At 34.9% G+C, this 18106-nt stretch overlaps 2 protein-coding genes across 13 annotated transcripts in view; one reads left to right on the forward strand and one right to left on the reverse strand.

Moving 5' to 3' along the window:
* Window positions 1–18106, forward strand: part of Ctnna3 (catenin alpha 3) — a 1794873-nt gene that overhangs the window by 732322 nt on the left and 1044445 nt on the right. The window lies entirely within an intron of this gene.
* Window positions 1–18106, reverse strand: part of Lrrtm3 (leucine rich repeat transmembrane neuronal 3) — a 157545-nt gene that overhangs the window by 125757 nt on the left and 13682 nt on the right. The gene's annotated exons all lie outside the window — the stretch shown is intronic.

Below are 18106 nucleotides of genomic sequence, written 5' to 3' on the forward strand. Positions count from 1 at the left end.
GTGAGGGCTAGTTGTAACTCAAGTTGGTCAGTTGAAGGCTCCTCTACACAACCTTCAAATTCTTTCTCCTATATACAGGTAGATCTCAGTGTCCTTAGAGACATTGGCCCAGGATTTCTCAATGAAACCCACACAGGAAAGGATGTTGTAATGTTCCTTCCAGAACTTTTTAAGGGTTAAATCTGTATCTGAGACCATCTGGAAGCACAAGTGGCCAGCATTCGATTGTAACTCAAGATTTGTTCCTAAGTTAAAACTAAAATTCTGGTTGGAACCCAAGCTGTTCTTATGTCAGGCCAGTTGTAACTCAAGGGTCCACTATATTTAACACTTTTAGGCCTGCTGACACATAATGAGTTACTGTGGGATATATAGTAGAACCTTTGTGAAGGAAAGTACTGCTTCTCATTCAACAGAAAAGAAAAACAAAAGGAACAAGATTCAGAGAAGTTAACTAATTAAGCTAACACAAGTGTTAAGTGCTGATAAGTATATGCATTATGATTTTAATCCAAATATCTAAAAATAAATTTCAATATGACTTTATATTGCTTTTCCTTCTGTTGAAAATTTGATGTAATTTTAACTGAAACCAAGTTTTGTATGTATATTCACTTTTGATCAATGCATGTGGTCAAATACATACATTTGCTTATAGGCTACGCATACAGTTTGCCCCAAGGGGTTAGCATTAACCTTATCACCTGTGTGGATGATACCCTGTAGGACTGCGCTGGAGTCAACCTACTCTCCAGTACCTGCCTGGTAGCCTCACCTTGGACTGAAACTTGTCACATTATTTAAAGTGTTTCTATGTCCTCAACTACTGCGGTCACTGAAGAGTCTTGCAAAAAGAGCTTATGAGGCAGAAATCTTGATTTAAAAATTAGTTTAAATGGACATAAGGTAAATTTAGGATAAATTTCAAATTAAATGTATGAATTGTATTTATCTATCAACTGATACATGGTTATACCCAATCTATAAGATCAGGGACTAAAATGCATAGGAACACCCATTTTGAAGTTTAATAATGGGCAATTTATTTTAAATAAAAATGTTACATTTGAATGAGGTTTATATTATTGAACAGCAGAAGTCTAAATTTTACTTTTGACCAGTATTTTACATTAGAAATTATGACATATGTATTCAAAAAAGGAAATAGCTAATACATAGTTTGTAAGCACATACTATCCTCCAGCTTTGTTCCAACCATTTTATATCTCAAAATTTCTATTATAGTCTTAATCTTCAGAGTTGGGTTTTATTATTATCCTGAGTTTGCACCGAAGAAATGGAAGTGCAGAGTGGTTATTTGTTCAAGGACACACAGCCCATCTACTTGAGGTTTGAACCCATGAATCTGTTTCTGGAACTTGTGTTTAATAATGATATCAAAAATGGCCACAAAAACCATTGGCTAATTTAAAAAATATAACTGATGTAGTCTAATAGTATCTTAGGAGGACATCATAAAACATATCAGGAATACAATCTAGAGGATGCCTATTTTAAATTTCAAAGACAAAATTATTATGTAGAAAACAAATGAAGTTTTACAAGAATTTTATTTATTATTGTTATGAGGTAATGCATCTTGGAAGTTTGATCTATCTTTAAAAAGTAACTGTGAGTCATAACTAACCATAGTGCTCCAGTAAGCTTCCTTTTGGAAGAACATGATGGTATGAGTTATTCTTTGTTGGGAAAGTGCAGGAAAAATGCAACATAATCATCAACATTTGATCAAAATATGGAAGATCTCAAAATAAACCCCCTTGATTTATGTATTCATTTCAAGTCTCTCATTTCAGATGACTGGCAGTGAGCCTTTAGGGGAAGATTTTTGTTTTTAATGACTTGTATTATTGGCAAGAGCATATTCAAAGACAATTAGTGATTTCCCTTTTCATAACAATTACTTCCTTGTGATATTTAAAATGATGGTCTGCATTAATCTGTGCATTGTTTACAGAAAAGTCAGATCTTGAGAGAACTAAGTTGTCAGCTTATCAGAAAAACAAAACTAGGTCAACGTTGTACTTAAGATAGCTGTGGTCAAACTTGAATAGGAATTTTCCTTAGGTTTTGCTGATTATATTTTCTGTGTACTTGCAGTTCTCAGTGGGCTCTGTTGTCTTCAGTAGATGGTAAGGAGGTTACATGGGAATTGTAATAATGGCTCTAGGCTTTTCAAAACTAGTTAAAAGTCTTCTGTAGAAGTATTTCAGAGGATACCTTACACCAGTGATGGCGAACCTTTTAGAGCTTTAAATGATACAAACGGCTCACTGTGGCACGTATGGCATAGGTTCACCACTACTGCCCAATACACATGATGTCTGTATCCCTTCTCTTTGGGGTATTAACTTACCTAACTGAGAAAGAGCCTGGTTTTTTTTAACCAGACATCTATGAAAATTATTAAAATGATATAATCAATTATAAGCAATGCCAACTTTAAAATATTTAACAACTGGTAAGACGTACGCATTAAGCAAAAGAATCCCTGACTACAAAGAATGGGCACACACATAATGATTACTAGTGTATATTTTTTAAAAGTGGATTTGCACCCAATTGAAATTCTAACAGTATACTTCATAGAACTAGAAAAACATCCAAAAGTTCATTTGGAACAAGAAGAGACCTAGAATAACAAAAGCAATTCTAAGCAACAGAGACATGGCTGGGGATATCACAATCCCCAACTTGAAACTATACTACAAAGTTACTGTGATAAAAACTGCATGGTACTGGCAAAAGAACAGACCTGAGGATCAGTGGAATAGATTAGAAGATGCAGAAAAAACTCCAGACATACTCAGCCACCTCATCTTTGATAAAGGAGCCAACCACACTCATTGGAGGAAAGATAGCCTCTTTAATAAATGCTGTTTGAAAAACTGGATTTCAACCTGCTAAAGATTAAAACTAGACCCATATCTATCACCATGCAGTAAACTAAGATTGAAGTGGATTAAAGATCTAAATATTAAGACAGAAACACTAAACTTGCTGGAAGATAAGTTAGGCAGAACTCTTAAAGACATTGGCATAGGAAAAGACTTTATGAACAAAACCTCAGTAGCATGGGAAGTAGCACAAAGAATCAACAACTGGGATCTCATCTTATTATAAAGATTCTGCACTGCCAGAGAAACCACCAGCAGAGCTAAGAGACAACCTACAATGTGGGAAAAAAATTTTAGCAGCTGTACCTCAGACAAAGGACTACTATCTAGGATATAGAAAGAACTGAAAAAAATCAGACCCCCCCAAATTCAAAGACCCAATTAAAAATGGGCATCTGAAATGAACAGACATTTCTCAGACAAAGAAGTAAAAGCAGCAACTAAATATATGAAACAATGTTCAACATCACTGGTCATTCGAGAGATGCAGATGAAAACAACACTGAGATTTCACCTCACCCCAGAAAGAATGGCTGCTATCAAGAAATCAACCAAGAACAAACACTGGTGGGGGTGTGGGGAGAAAGGAACCCTTCTCCACTGCTGGTGGGAGTGCAGACTGGTGCAACCACTGTGGAAATCAGTATGGAGATACTGCAAAGAGCTAGGACTAGAGACCCCATTTGACCCAGCTATTCCCCTGCTGAGTATCTTCCCAAAAGAATTAAAAGAATCATGCCACAGTGATATATGTCCACCCATGTTTATAGCGGTACAGTTTGTAATAGCTAAAGCTTAGAATAAGCCCAAGTGCCCATCAACTAGAAACTAGATAAAGAAGTTGTGGTTTTTTTTATCAAATGGAGTACTACTCAGCCATAAAGAATGAAAAACTAGAGTCATTTATAGCTAAATGGATGCATATCAAGGCCATACTCTTAAGTGAAATAAATAGGACACACAAGTATAAATACTGAATAGTTTCTCTAGTGTAAGAAACTAAAAGTGTAAATAAGGGTTAAAATGATTAAAATGAATAACTGATAATTTGAAATAGGAAGAAAGGTCCAAAGGGGTAGGGGTGATGGGAGGGGAAGGGGAAAGGAAAGAAGGGAAAGGAAAAATTATGAGAAAAGAAAAAAATGGAGACAAAGCCTATGTAAATAGGGAAGGGTGGAGGGGGTGAAGGGCGCACAGGTAATGGGGAAAAAAATAAGAACCAAGATACATCATGTACAGACACAAGCACCCAATGATAAATGTAAACATATTGTACCTAAAATGTACCAATAAAGAAACTTAAAAATGGAAAAAAAGTGGATTTGCAGGAAAATCCTAAATTCATTGGATTGTGGCAATATTAACTCAGAATTAATTTATCTTTTACTATACTTTATTATTGCATAAACTGTATATCATCACTCTGCATATATATCAACACATAGTTTACTTTTTTCCATTGGTTATTATATCTTAATTAAACCTGTTCAATTCATTAAGCTAATCTTATAAAATTAACATTCTCCAAATTTTCACACATGAACCTACTGTCCTATATTTTCTTTTCCTAAAATGATCTCTCTTTTTTCCATCCATTCTTATTCTAGTTATCCTCTTTCAAAACACATTCTTCAGGAAACCTTGAATGCTTTCCCTATCATTCCACTATGTAGTGCTGTATAATCTTACCATACTAACGAGGTTGGAAATATATCACAGTGATATAGAATATTAAAAGATTTTGTTTTTACATCATCTCAAGGGAGCCTTTTTTATCTTCTCCATTTACTTCTTAAGATTATGTTTTCATATCTCCCTGAAATGTCTACCATAAGTCTTTTTATGAGAAGCCACTCAATAATGTTTATTAATTGATTGTTGGTGAGTAAATAATCATTGACTGACACTGTCTTACACTGTAGAGCAAGATGTCACTTTGTATTATGACATTAAGTGGCTGCATTATATCAGACCTTTAACTTTGGAATCACCGGTGTTCAGTCTGGCATAAATCAGGCACTTAATAAATGTATTTGGTTTGATGAATACATAAATCTCTCATGATCTGTACATAAATTGATTATTTTAAAACAGAAAGCAGGATTTGACAATTTACATCTCAGCCAGAGATTCCAAAGATTTTATAAAGAAAACAGGTGTTCTTGCAGAATAGGAGAGCTGAGCACACCCACAACCCAGAGAAATACTTGTTTCAGATCATATCCTTGGCATGAACTTCTGAATATCTGGGACACTTTCCTCTGTTTTGGCTAAAAGAGGAACTACTTGCTTTTCCCAGGAGGAGAGTAAATGTACAGACCTTCCTATATTAGTGAGAAAATCCTCTTATATTAGTGCTAGGTTACAGTTGCTTTGCATTAAGTATCTCTTTCAATAAAAAAAGAGCAAATGAGATGTAGCTCAGTTCAATTGGTGGAGCATTTGCCTGGCATGTGATAAGCTTTATTTGATGAAAGAAAGAAAGAAAGAAAGAAAGAGAGAAGAAAGAAGAAAGAGAGAGAGAGAAAGAAAGAAAGAAAGGAAGAAAGAAAAAGAAAAATTAGATAAGCACCAGAAGAGAAGAGCAGAAAAGATGAAGAAATGATTTGGGTTCAAAGCCTTTGCCTGCCAAGGATTTACTCAGTCATCCTGAACAAGACCTAACCTATCTCTCTAAACCTTATTGTCATCAAATGGGAAACAAAAGGCCATACTCCAAGTCATCTCCTAGTCCCTTTGCAGCTTTAGAAAGATTTACTTTCTGGCTGCTACAGATGTGTTGCTTGTTTTTTCTCTCTGAAGACTTGCTTATACCTCCTCATGAGCTGTTGAAAGGTAGTGGCCCTTAGCTTTAGTATAAAGTGGCATCTGTCTCTTTTCAAACCCTTAGAATTGTGGTGTGTATCTGGGAAGCTTTGTCCCCTGCATAGTTTCAATTACAGAAAGTATTGTTTTCATTTTGAATCTTAGCAAAGACTTCTGACTCTGTGTGGCTGTGTGACAGCTGCTGTGCACCCCTCCAGTAGTGGCTGAAGTGATTTGTGCACCTGTCTCATGATTAAAAATATTGGGGGGAGGAAATGGACCCAGCATGCTGGAAAATATTGACTTGTTCCCATATTATGCTTAGCTGCTGAAAGTCACGGATTTGGAATGAGAGGCAAGCCAGCCAATTCGTCAAGGGCACTATTTCCCTGAAGTGTGTTCTATTTATCTAAATGGTTCTGGGACAGGGTCATCTGTCCATTAAAGATCAAGGTTACTGTCATTTTAGGACTGGGATTGAATGTTGATTCTTTGAAAAATGTGAACAGTTTCATCAGGACAGATAAGCCTATCTTTGCATTTACTCCACCAACGTTTTCTGTGCTCTAGAGCCCTTCCTAATATAGTGTCAAATGTTTAAAATGCTAAGATAAATATCCTGAACAGTGAGCATTTCAAATAATCCATTTCCATTTTAGGAAACAAATCACGTTTAAAGATTACTGAAAAGTAAAAAAGGCAACAGAGTGGTTAAGGATATAGATTTGAAGCAGGAAGACATTAGAGTTCAAATTCCATTACTAGCTCTATGATCTTGACTATGTTACTGAAAGTTTCCATACTTCACTTTATGTATGTGGAAAACGAGTAAATGGTATCTTTCCTATAGAATTGCAAGAAATATTAAGGGAAGCATGCCTCAAATATAGTAAGTCACTCAGAAGAAATTTCTTTCTTTCTTCCTTCCTTCCTTCCTTCCTTCCTTCCTTCCTTCTTTCTTTCTTTCTTTCTTTCTTTCTTTTTTCTTTCTCTCTCTCCCTAATTCCCTCCCTCCCTCCCCTCCCTCCCTCCTTCCTTCCTTCTTTCCTTCTTTCCTTCTTTCCTTCCTTAATTTTCCTCCTTGTTAAGAAAATGTTATGGAAAACATTGCCAATGTGTTTGTGGCATATTCTGTGCAGCATGGTAAAAAGACACATATTTAACTAGGCATAACATCTGTTCAGAGGAAAACTAACATTCAGAGGAAAATACAGCATAATGATTATTAAATGGTGCTGAATCACAAAGATCAGGGTTCAAATTCTGGCTCTGTGTAAGTATACCTCAATTTCTTAACCCATTAAATGGGCTAAGATCCCACTTGCTACTCTTCACAAAATCTCTATAACCTCTCTACATGCCCATCATTCAAGAACTTTTAGAATATGGTCTATATGACTGAAAGTACAAGGATGGAAAACAGTTCTCCACGTGACAGGAACCCAGAAAAAAGCAGGGGTAGCAATCTTAGTTACAGACAAAGTAGATTTCAAACCAAAAATAATTAAGAGAGAAAAAGATAGTCACTAGATCCTTGTGAAGGGAACAATCCAAGAGGAAGAGATGACAATCCTAAATATATATAAACCAAATACAAATGCTCCCAACTATACAAAACAAATATTAATGGGCATGAAAAACCAAATAAGCACTAATCCAATTGTAATGGGGGACCTCAATACACGACTATCACAAATAGACAGATCATCTAGACAAAAAATTAATGACGAAGTTCTAGAACTGAACCAAGCTATTGAACAAATGGACTTAATAAATATTTACAGAGTGCTCCACCCCACAAAACCAGAATACACATTCTTTTTGGCTGCACACATGTCATTCTCCAAAAAGATCACATGCTAGCTCATAGGACATGTCTAAGTAAAAGTAAAAGAATTGAAGCTACCCCCTGTATATTATCAGATCATAGTGAAATAAAATTGGACATCAATAACATAACAAACTGCAAAACCCCCCAAAACACATGCAAACTGAATAACACACTCCTAAACAATCAATGAGTCACAGAGGAAATTAAAGAAGAAATTAAACAGTTTCTACAAATAAATGATAATGCCTGTACAACATACAGGAATCTATGGAACACAATGAAAGGAGTTCTATGTGGGAAATTCATAGCAGTGAATGGCCATATTAGGAAAACAGAACTCAAATAAATAACCTAATGCAGAACCTCAAGCTCCTAGAAAAAGAGAAGCATAACAAACCCAAAGCTTGTACAAGAGAGGAAATTATAAAGATCAGAGCAGAAATCAATTCACTGGAGACTAAGAGAACAATACAAAAAAATCAATGAATCAAAGAGTTGGTTTTTCAAAAGAATAAATAAAATTGATAAACCTTTAGGCAACCTTTTCAAAAAAAAGGAAAGAAAAGACTCAAATCCATGCAATTAAGAATGAAAAAGATGAAGTCACAACAGACACAGCAGAAATCCAGAGGATCATCAATACCTACTTTGAGAACCTGTACTCTAATAAAATGGAAAACACAGAAGAAATGGACAGATTCCTACATATATATGAATTGCCAAAGTTAAATGAAGAAGATATAGAAATTCTAAACACCCCAATTACAATGAGTGAAATTGAAATTGTAATAAAAAAATTACCAACAAAGAAAAGCCCAGGTCCTGATGGCTTCACTGCTGAATTCTGTAAGACATTTAAAGAAGAACTATTGTCGTTACTCTTTAAACTCATAAAGGAAATTGAAAGGGAGGCAAGGCTTCCAAATTCATTCCTGGAAGCAAGTGTAACTTTGATTCCCAAACCAGGGAAAGACTCAACCCAAAAAGAGAACTACAGGCCAATCTCCCTAATGAACATAGATGCAAAAATCCTCAACAACATACTGCCAAACAGAATACAGAGGGTCATCAAGAAGATCATACACCCTGACCAAGTAGGATTTATCCCAGGGATGCAAGGATGGTTCAACATATGTAAATCAATAAATGTAATACACTATATTAACAGAGCCAAGGACAAAAACCATATGATCATCTCAATAGATGCAGAAAAAGCATTGAACAAAATCCAACACCCATTAATGATAAAAACCCTACAAAATTGGAATAGAAGGTCTTTATCTCAACCTTATTAAGGATATCTATGAAAAACCAACAGCTAACATCATACTAAATGGTCAAAAACTGAAAACTTTCCCACTAAAATCAGGAGCAAGACAAGGATGCCCACTATCACCACTCCTGTTCAATATAGTTCTGAAAACATTAGCCACAGCAATTAGTAAAGAGAAAGAAATAAAAGGAATAAAGATAGGAAAGGAAGAAGTGAAACTGTCATTATTTGCTGATGATATACTTTACATAGAAGAGCCAAAAAACCCTGCCAAAAGACTTTTAGACTTAATTGACAGATGCAGTAGAGTAGCTGGATACAAGGTCAACACTCAAAAAACAATAGCCTTCTTGTACACAAATAGTAGACTCACTGAGAGAGAAATTAGGGAAAATATTCCTTTCACAATAGCATCCAAAAAATGAAATATCTAGGGATCAATGTAACAAAGGATGCAAATGACCTCTGTACTGAAAACTACAGCACCCTGAAAAAAGACATCAAAGAGGATATAAGAAAATAGAAAGACATCCCTTGCTCTTGGGTAAGGAGAACCAATATAGTGAAAATGGCCATACTTCCAAAACTACTATATAGATTTAATGCAATTCTGATTGAAATTCCAACAATAGACTTCACAGAACTAGAGAAAATAATTCAAAAATTCATTTGGAACAAGAAGAGACCTAGAATAGCAAAAGCAATTCTAGGCAACAGAGACATGGCAGGGGGTTTCACAATCCCCAACTTGAAACTATACTACAAAGTTACTGTGATAAAAACAGCATGGTGCTGGCAAAGAAACAGACCCAAGGATCAGTGGAATAGATTAGAAGATGCAGAAAAATCTCCAGACCTACTCAGCCACCTCATCTTTGACAAAAGATCCAACCACCCTCACTGGAGGAAAAAGCTTATTTAATAAATGGTGTTGGAAAAACTGGATTTGAGCCTGCCAGAGATTAAAACTAGACCCATATGTATCACCATGCACTAAACAAAGAGCAAAATGGATTAAAGATCTAAATATTAAGACAGAAACACTAAACTTGCTGGAAGATAAGTTAGGTAGAACTCTTAAAGACATTGGCATAGGAAAAGACTTTATGAACAAAACCTCAGTAGCATGGGAAGTAGCACAAAGAATCAACAACTGGGATCTCATCTTATTAAAAAGCTTCTGCACTGCCAGAGAAACCGCCAACAGAGCTAAGAGACAACCTACAATGTGGGAAAAAAATTTTAGCAGCTGTACCTCAGACAAAGGACTACTATCTATAATATATAAAGAACTGAAATAATCAGACCCCCAAATTCAAAGACCCAATTAAAAATGGGCATCTGAAATGAACAGACATTTCTCAGACAAAGAAATAAAAGCAGCAAATAAATATATGAAAAAATGTTCAACATCACTGGTCATTCGAGAGATGCAGATGAAAATAGCACTGAGATTTCACCTCACCCCAGAAAGAATGGCTGCTATCAAGAAATCAACCAAGAACAAATGCTGGTGGGGGTGTGGGGAGAAAGGAACCCTTCTCCACTGCTGGTGGGAGTGCAGACTGTTGCAACCACTGTGGAAATCAGTGTGGAGATACCTCAGAGAACTAGGACCAGAGGTCTCATTTGACCCAGCTATTCCCCTGCTGAGTATCTTCCCAAAAGAATTAAAAGAATCATACCACAGTGATATATGTGCACCCATATTTATAGTGGCACAATTTGTAATAGCTAAAGCTTGGAAACAGCCCAAGTACCCATCAACTGGAAATTGGATAAAGAAGATGTGGTTTTTTTTTTTTTTTTTTTTTAATAAAATGGAGTACTACTCAGCCATAAAGTGTGAGAAACTAGAGTCATTTATAGCTAAATGGGTGCATTTTTTTTGCTTCAATTTTTTTATTGGTACATTTTAGGTATACAATACGTTTACATTTATCATTGGGTGCTTGTACCTGTACATTATGTATCTTGGATCTCTTTTTCCCTTATTCCCTGTGTTCCCTTCCCCTCTTCCATCCTTCCCTACTTACAAAGACTTTGTTTCCAGTTTTTCCTTTTCTCATAATTTTTTCTTTCCTTTCTTTCCTTTCCCCTTCCCCTCCCACTTCCCCTACTGCTTTGGACCTTTATTACCCCTCATGCTCTTTTGAAATAAGAATTAAATATTTTGAGCTGAATAATATTTTGTATGCAGCTGCAAAAATTTCTTATACTTCAGTAGTTAATTCTATAATTTGTAGAATGAATTTTAAAAATATTTCTAAATCTTCTTTTGCCATATAGAGCAACTTGCAAAACTGGAAAATGATAAATATTTGTTGAAAAAATATGCAGTACATGAAAAGCAATGTTTCATTTTATGAACTGGATCCTAAAACTTCTAATGACTACTTTGAGAAAGATAGGGAAATAAGGATTTTTTGTTTGATATAGTAGAGTCTCAATGAGATATTCATAAGTGACATTCATACAGCTACACATTTATTAAACATACACTCCATCTTAAACTTTGTGTTAAGCATGTTTGAGATACAAAAAAAGAAACATAAGATATGTTTCCTCTCTATAAAATTTCCCTGGGAGGAAGATATAAGGACATAAATAAATCTTTCACAATTTAGAAAATGATAATGGATATAGAAATAAAATAATAATAGTAATACTACTACTAGTATATAATTGGAATTGAGGGGCAAGAAAAATATTTTTAGCTGCAATAGGAAATATTTCTTAAAAGAGTGAAATTTGGTCCTAAAATATAAGATGTATTTGGCAAAAATGAATGTTCCAGGTAAAAGAAATAAATGAGCAAATTTGAAATAGACTTTTAAGCAATGTCTAGTTTTTGGGACTATGAACCCCTCAGAAATTTAGTAAAGTGTTTTTCCTTTTAATCATTTTAGCATTTAGCCCTTTTGGCACACCTTGTTAGAATCATAAAGTACCTGAGGAAAATATGTATACATTGGACATACAAATCCTTTAAAGTTGAAGACTGCCAGGGTCCAGCAAGTCTGCTGGTTTTTGCTGAGTATAAGAGCAAGTTGACTTTAATTTTTACATATTATAAGCATTTGAAATATGCACAAAGTTACCACAATCATGTCTAATACTGTAGTCACTGCTGAATGGAAATTTTTTGATTTAATAGATTTTAATTTTTATAATGGCTTTAATGATTTTTAAAAAGCATGTCTACCATGATATTTCCACAAGTGAGAGTTTCTCAATGAAATTTATTTTGGATTTGGAAAAATAAATTTAAATAAATAAAAAATAATATAAATATGAATGTATTCATTACATTTCTGAGTGGCTCCACTGACACTTTAGGAATATCATTAATATAGATTATAAATTGTCAATATCTGATAATTTTTTTTGTATATTTTACAAGATTATCCTCATGGTTTTTCCAGTCTCATAATGAAGTAGCTTTAGCAACAAAGCAAAGAGTTACATCTTTAATTTATCTGAATGGAGTTACTCTTTTGATCTAAAAAGTAAAACAGAGCTTAATGAAGAGATCCACATTTTCCTGCTTCACAGAAAAGGGCATTTCACTGGAATATGTATTAAGCCATTTGTAGTATGACTTACATATTATCACTGAGTTTCTAAGGATTGTTTTACTTAATTTTACTGGTAATGAAGGGAGCAAATACATTGTTATCATTTAGTATTTTTAATATTGTCAGTTTGGATGATCAGTTATGCAGTTCACTATGATATTCTTCCTATAGATACAAATATTAGAAAGAAAATGAGATCTCCTGTGATCTTGTGGTTAAATTCTATAAATCAATGACTGCATTAGATAAATAATGCCTTAATCAGCTCTTGTCATGTAGAATTCTGAAAGCCTTAAAAATAAGAATGGGCCAGTAGTCACAAAATATTACATAAGAAATGGAATAACATTCTACTTTCTTGAAAAAACAACACTGTATTAATTGCATGGACATTTGTCTTTTATCCTGTTCTTTCTTGATCTAGGTTTTTTCCTAGAAATTCTCTCATTCTGTCCACTTTGCTTGATGGAAAATATTTTTGATCAATGCGCACAGCAAAGCTTTATTAAGACCTCATTTGTGTAAGGCACCGTACCACACAGGGCCTCAAACATCTGACCACAGTCCACAGATGAACCATAATATGACAACTGCTAGTAGAGCCTCCTGCCTAAAATATATATTCCTCCACTAATTAGTTTGACCTAATGCCAGTGACTGAAATTATTCTCTTAAAAAATAGCATATTTTATTGAATTAATCTACATCCTGTCTAAATTCATCAGGACTTTTTTTTGAAAGCCAAAGGTATTTGAATAGAGAACAAAAGTAAAATCAGATGAAACCAGGAATGAGGAAGGTAGATAGATAAAACCTACAAATTGTAAAGTCCTAAATACTTATCAGAAGTGTTTGCTCCTGATACTTTTGATATTTGTAAGAGAGAGAAGGGAACAAGTGGACAAAAATCAAGATCAGTTGCATATATATCAAACTTTAAAATAAATTTGTTTAGAAGAAACAAGCATATTCTCCTTTTCCCCATGGCCTTTATGAATAGACTGTTTTGTGATGTAAAATAATCTCAAAAAATTAAATAGTAAAAACAGCACTGAGAGTCATAGATCTGTTCCTTAGAGTCCTTCAATGTAGAGGGACCTCATATCAAGTAAATAAAAGCAGCCGTATAAGAGATCTCATTAGAGAGTAATCACATAGTAATTGGTCCTCTGTGTCCTAACACTGTCCTGGGGCCATACTTCTGGGAGCCAATGATTTAGACATTAACACCTTGGTGTGAAGTAGTATATCCAATTTTAAAAAGTATATAAACCCTAGATTAGAGTTGGCCTTTCTGGTAGTTAAAGGCCAGAAGTGAAGAGCTCTTCTGGGGATGATAGCTCAGGTGGAGGATTTGGGGCTGAAAACAAAAGCAACTGAAAATGATGGCTAGCTCAGCATTTTCCTTAGAGCTGACTACACTGCCAGATTTTAAGAATCCAAAATACTATAAGATTGCATTATATTTACTGGTGCAAAAAATACATAAAGACTGGAAGACATTTTTCACTAGCAATTCTTTTGTTGCTTGTGCTGTGGAATACATGAGATAGTGTTCTGTCACTAGTCCAGGTCTGGATGGTTCACTCCAGATTTGGGCAGCCCAAAGAAAAGAGGAGAAGCTATGGCAATATGACATGTCTTTACAATCTCAGCAGCAAAATTCCACTCCCTTTATATAGGATATTACACAAAGTCAATAAGTTGCCAAAAAGTTACATAATAGACTCCTTGTTTTACATATTTACTGCTCATATGCAGACTACATAACATGCTGACTCACTAACAAACAAGAAGGATTAGGCCAGGGCTGGGGATTTAGCTCAGTGTTTTTGCCACCTGCTGCGCAAGAGCAAGGACCCGAGTTCGATCCCCGGTACCCCCCCCCCCCCAAAAAAGAAGAAGGACTAGGCAAAAAGCCTAAACCCAGCCATCTTGGGTACCCTGACCACATAGATAGGAAGTTCATCAAGAAACCTAGGAGGGATTCCCTCTACAAAAGTGATTAATTCTGTGGTGTGTAGGTAGGAGAGAGAGGAAGGGACAGAAATTAGAAATGTGCATACCTGCAACTACACTCACCAATATAATAAAATCTCATAAAACATAATGTTGAGCTACAAAGTGATGAAATTCAAAAGAGGGTACTTTATGGTTTCATTTATGTAGAATACCCAAACACATAAAGGTACTCATGCTGTTGAAAGTAGCAGTAGCTGGGGATGGAATGAGTGACTGGAAGAGCCAGAGGGGCTTAGGATGTTGCTAGTGCTAATTGTTGATCTAGGGGCATAAAACTCTAGTGTGTTCAGTTATTCATCTAGCTGTATATTGGTGCCACATGTACTTTTCTCTCTATATATAATGTCAAAAAGTTTTTGTTTAAGCTATAGACACATCTCCCACATATCAGAATATTGTTAACCTAGTTGTGCTTGTGCCATCCTCCCTAGCAGGCAGGAGAGAAACTTATGAGCATTTCAAAAGAGTAAGATATTTACCTCTGGGTTTCAATTGTTTCCCTTTTCTATTTTCTATTTTCAGATTTATTTATTTTACTCTCAGGAGTATTTGTCTTCCCCTGCTGTATGAAGTTGCATTTAAGAAGCATGTTTTAAGTAGCTTGATGCTATTAATATTACAAAATAACCCTTATCTATTATTAAACAAAATACCTAAGCCTAAAGATTCCTCAAGGCTGTGGTTAGTGTTATCTGAACCCAGTGTTGAAAAATAGAGGATGAACATCAGGGTCTAGTAGGCTTTGCAGGAGCTGTCTGGGGGAAAAAATCAGAATAGAAAAGAATATTGAAGGTATACCATGAAAAGATCCAAATGAATGGTATAGTCAGTTTCTAATTTTGGAGTAATTTCTTTCTCACATGTGTTAAAGTGTAAAGAAACATCTAATAAGATTTAACACTTCAGAGTCATTAAGTAACTAATTAACTAATGAATCCACATAACAGCTCTATGAAGTTTGTGTTAAATATCTACCATTTCACAGATCTTGTGTCATTTAGAAACTCTTGTAGCTCTTTTCATCTCTGTTCTTTTCAAAGTCTTTAAAAAGAACTAATTATTATCTCTCCAGTGAAGGACATGTATCAAGTTTCTCTGTTAAGAAGAGAAAATCCAGCTTTTTAAGAAGTGAATTTCCAAAACCAAACAACTCAGTGACTTTCTTAGAGAGATGATTCCAAATTTCAAATAACCTTTATCTTCTATTACATTTGTTTTCCCTGAGAAGAAAAATCAACTTGTGTGCCTGCACATAGTAGGTGCTTTATAGATATCTATTGGAATTTTCCTTTTCCAACACTTTGAATAATTTGCTTTTGCACAATTTACTCATGATTTTGCAGACTCAGAATTGTAAAAAATATTAATATTGTAATGCTTTCCTCTAAATGCCTAAATTATTTTCACACTAGAAATCAACTAGGTGCTAAGTTATACAGACAATTTGATGTCCTACAAAAGTAATAGCATTTCTCTTGAGCACTGAGAATGAGATGTGATATTCTCATGCTTTGGATACCAAAATGAAAGAGAAAGAAGCCAAAGAGATCAAGATACATGGATTTTAGAGCAATGTTTTAAGGAAAAGTTTGAAGATAATTGATCTAGTTCTCTAAGTAATACTTATGAAATGAAATGATGTTTAATTACTAGAAAAGACAACTAACATCAGAATATTTCTTTTAATGATAAGCAAAATTGTCACAGAATAATATGTGGTACTACAAGTCTGTTAAATAATATTAACAGGGGGCTTTCAAATTTCTGGTAGACCATTTCTAGGTTTGATTTAATGTTTATAAATGAAGAACCTGGGTCATTTAATCATTATTGATCAATCACAGAATTGGCAATTTAAATGTTTACTATGAGAACTTTCATTTTGCCATTGATATCAACTTACTGCATGTGAAAACATCTAGCAAAAATGGAAGAAACCTAAATTTTATTGAGTATCTGCTCTGCCCACAAGCACATGTTACCTTAATTTATCTTCAAAAGTGCTGTGGGACATGAAGTAGCATTTTACAAAAGAGGAAACTGATGCCCTAGCATGCTGTTAGGCTAACCAGACTGCACCTAGGTTTGACTCCAGGTTCAATTGATTCAAAGGTTGTGATTCTACAGCAGTTAATAAAAATAGTCTTCCATGAACAAATCTGAATACTGTACCTTTAAAACCCTACAGGTCTCTTTTAAACTCATTATTCCACTGTACAAATTTAATAAAAACATGGTATAAGAACCTCTTGTGTCATTTTAAAAAATTTAATTTGTTAGCCCCTTCTTTCAGGCACACTCAGTTCACATAGCTTGAATTCTGGCTGGCACTGGCAGTGCGGTCAAGGCTGCAGCTGTTAGCATCCCCTCCTCCCATGCTCATCCTGAGTTCTGCAAGTGAGCCCTGCAGCCCAATACTGCATTCTGCAGTTTATTTGACAAATAGCTTTTGTGGCCTTTGATTTTTCATATCACTCATAAATTTTGGCAACAGACAGGCTGTTTTTCAGGTCCAAATTCCATACATTTGAAAGGGAAGCTTTAGAGGTCTCTGCATTCAAAGTGAACTCTACTCTTAGGATTTATTTGTAAATTTTACTTAAAACTACTTTGAGAGGAACATAGGCTATTCTCCTGGCAGTGCCTAGCTGCAAATTATTTCTATCTTTATGTCATAAATCTCGTTAATGCATCTATTAAAATGTGCCTGAGAAATGTATTTGGTGTTTAAAGTGCTGAATTTTAGTGAATCAAATTGTGTTTGGGCAGTACGTTTGCCTCTTCACGTTCTGTGACACTGGAGTAAAATGGAGACTTCAGTCATTCAGCTGCAGGCTCTGAGAAAGCCTGTTGTAACTGTGCATTTTAATTAACTGAATCAGCTGAAGAAATGTTGTCTCTCTACTGTGGTGTAGCTGTCTGTCCTGTAAAGTACCTCCCTGGAAAAACAGAGGACTTCTATTTCTTAAACTGCCTTTCTCCCCATGGTCTTTAAGAGTGTTGAGATTTTTCTTTTTTCTTAAATTACAGGTGGAGAAGGTTTATTAACTCTAAAATGATGCTTCCAAAAACTCAGCTGCATTTTTTACAACACTTTGAACTACAATATAACTATTTCAGTATACATGCTGATATCAGAGCATGCAGAAGCATTTAGAAACCTAAAGCTCTTTTGTCATATTACCAGAAATGGCATCTGCACTTGGGTACAGTTGAAATACAAATTGAAGATCAGATAGTTTTTTTTTTTTCTTTTAAACTCATCAGTGGGCTACTGTGAGCTGAGCAAACAAAATGGGAATAATTTAACCATTGATTATTTTGCAGAACACAGTGCTGTATCTTAAAACTGAGATGAATATGAGGAGATAGTCATAGTTCAAGAAATTGCGTGCACATCTGATCTCTGGAAATATAATTTGAAGACCTGGCGTTGAAAGCTGCTGAATACACCTTCCAGAAATTTCATGCCTTTGTTATTAGCTATAGGTCAGTTAGTCACTCAGTTCTTTTATTCAGCTGTCATGTAAAATTTTTGAATCTAAAGTAGATTAGTGCAAATTTCAGAACAATGGTTTTTTATCTAATCATACTATGTGTGGGCCTCCTACCTGAGCTAGCCCAAGTGGATTCCAGTATTGAAAATAAAAACAGATTGAAAACCTCAACCACTTCTTTA

The sequence above is a fragment of the Heterocephalus glaber genome, unplaced genomic scaffold, assembly GCF_053883595.1.
Source record: "Heterocephalus glaber isolate CG9 unplaced genomic scaffold, H.glaber_assembly_v1.0 deba00001497, whole genome shotgun sequence".
Lineage (NCBI taxonomy): Eukaryota > Metazoa > Chordata > Mammalia > Rodentia > Bathyergidae > Heterocephalus > Heterocephalus glaber.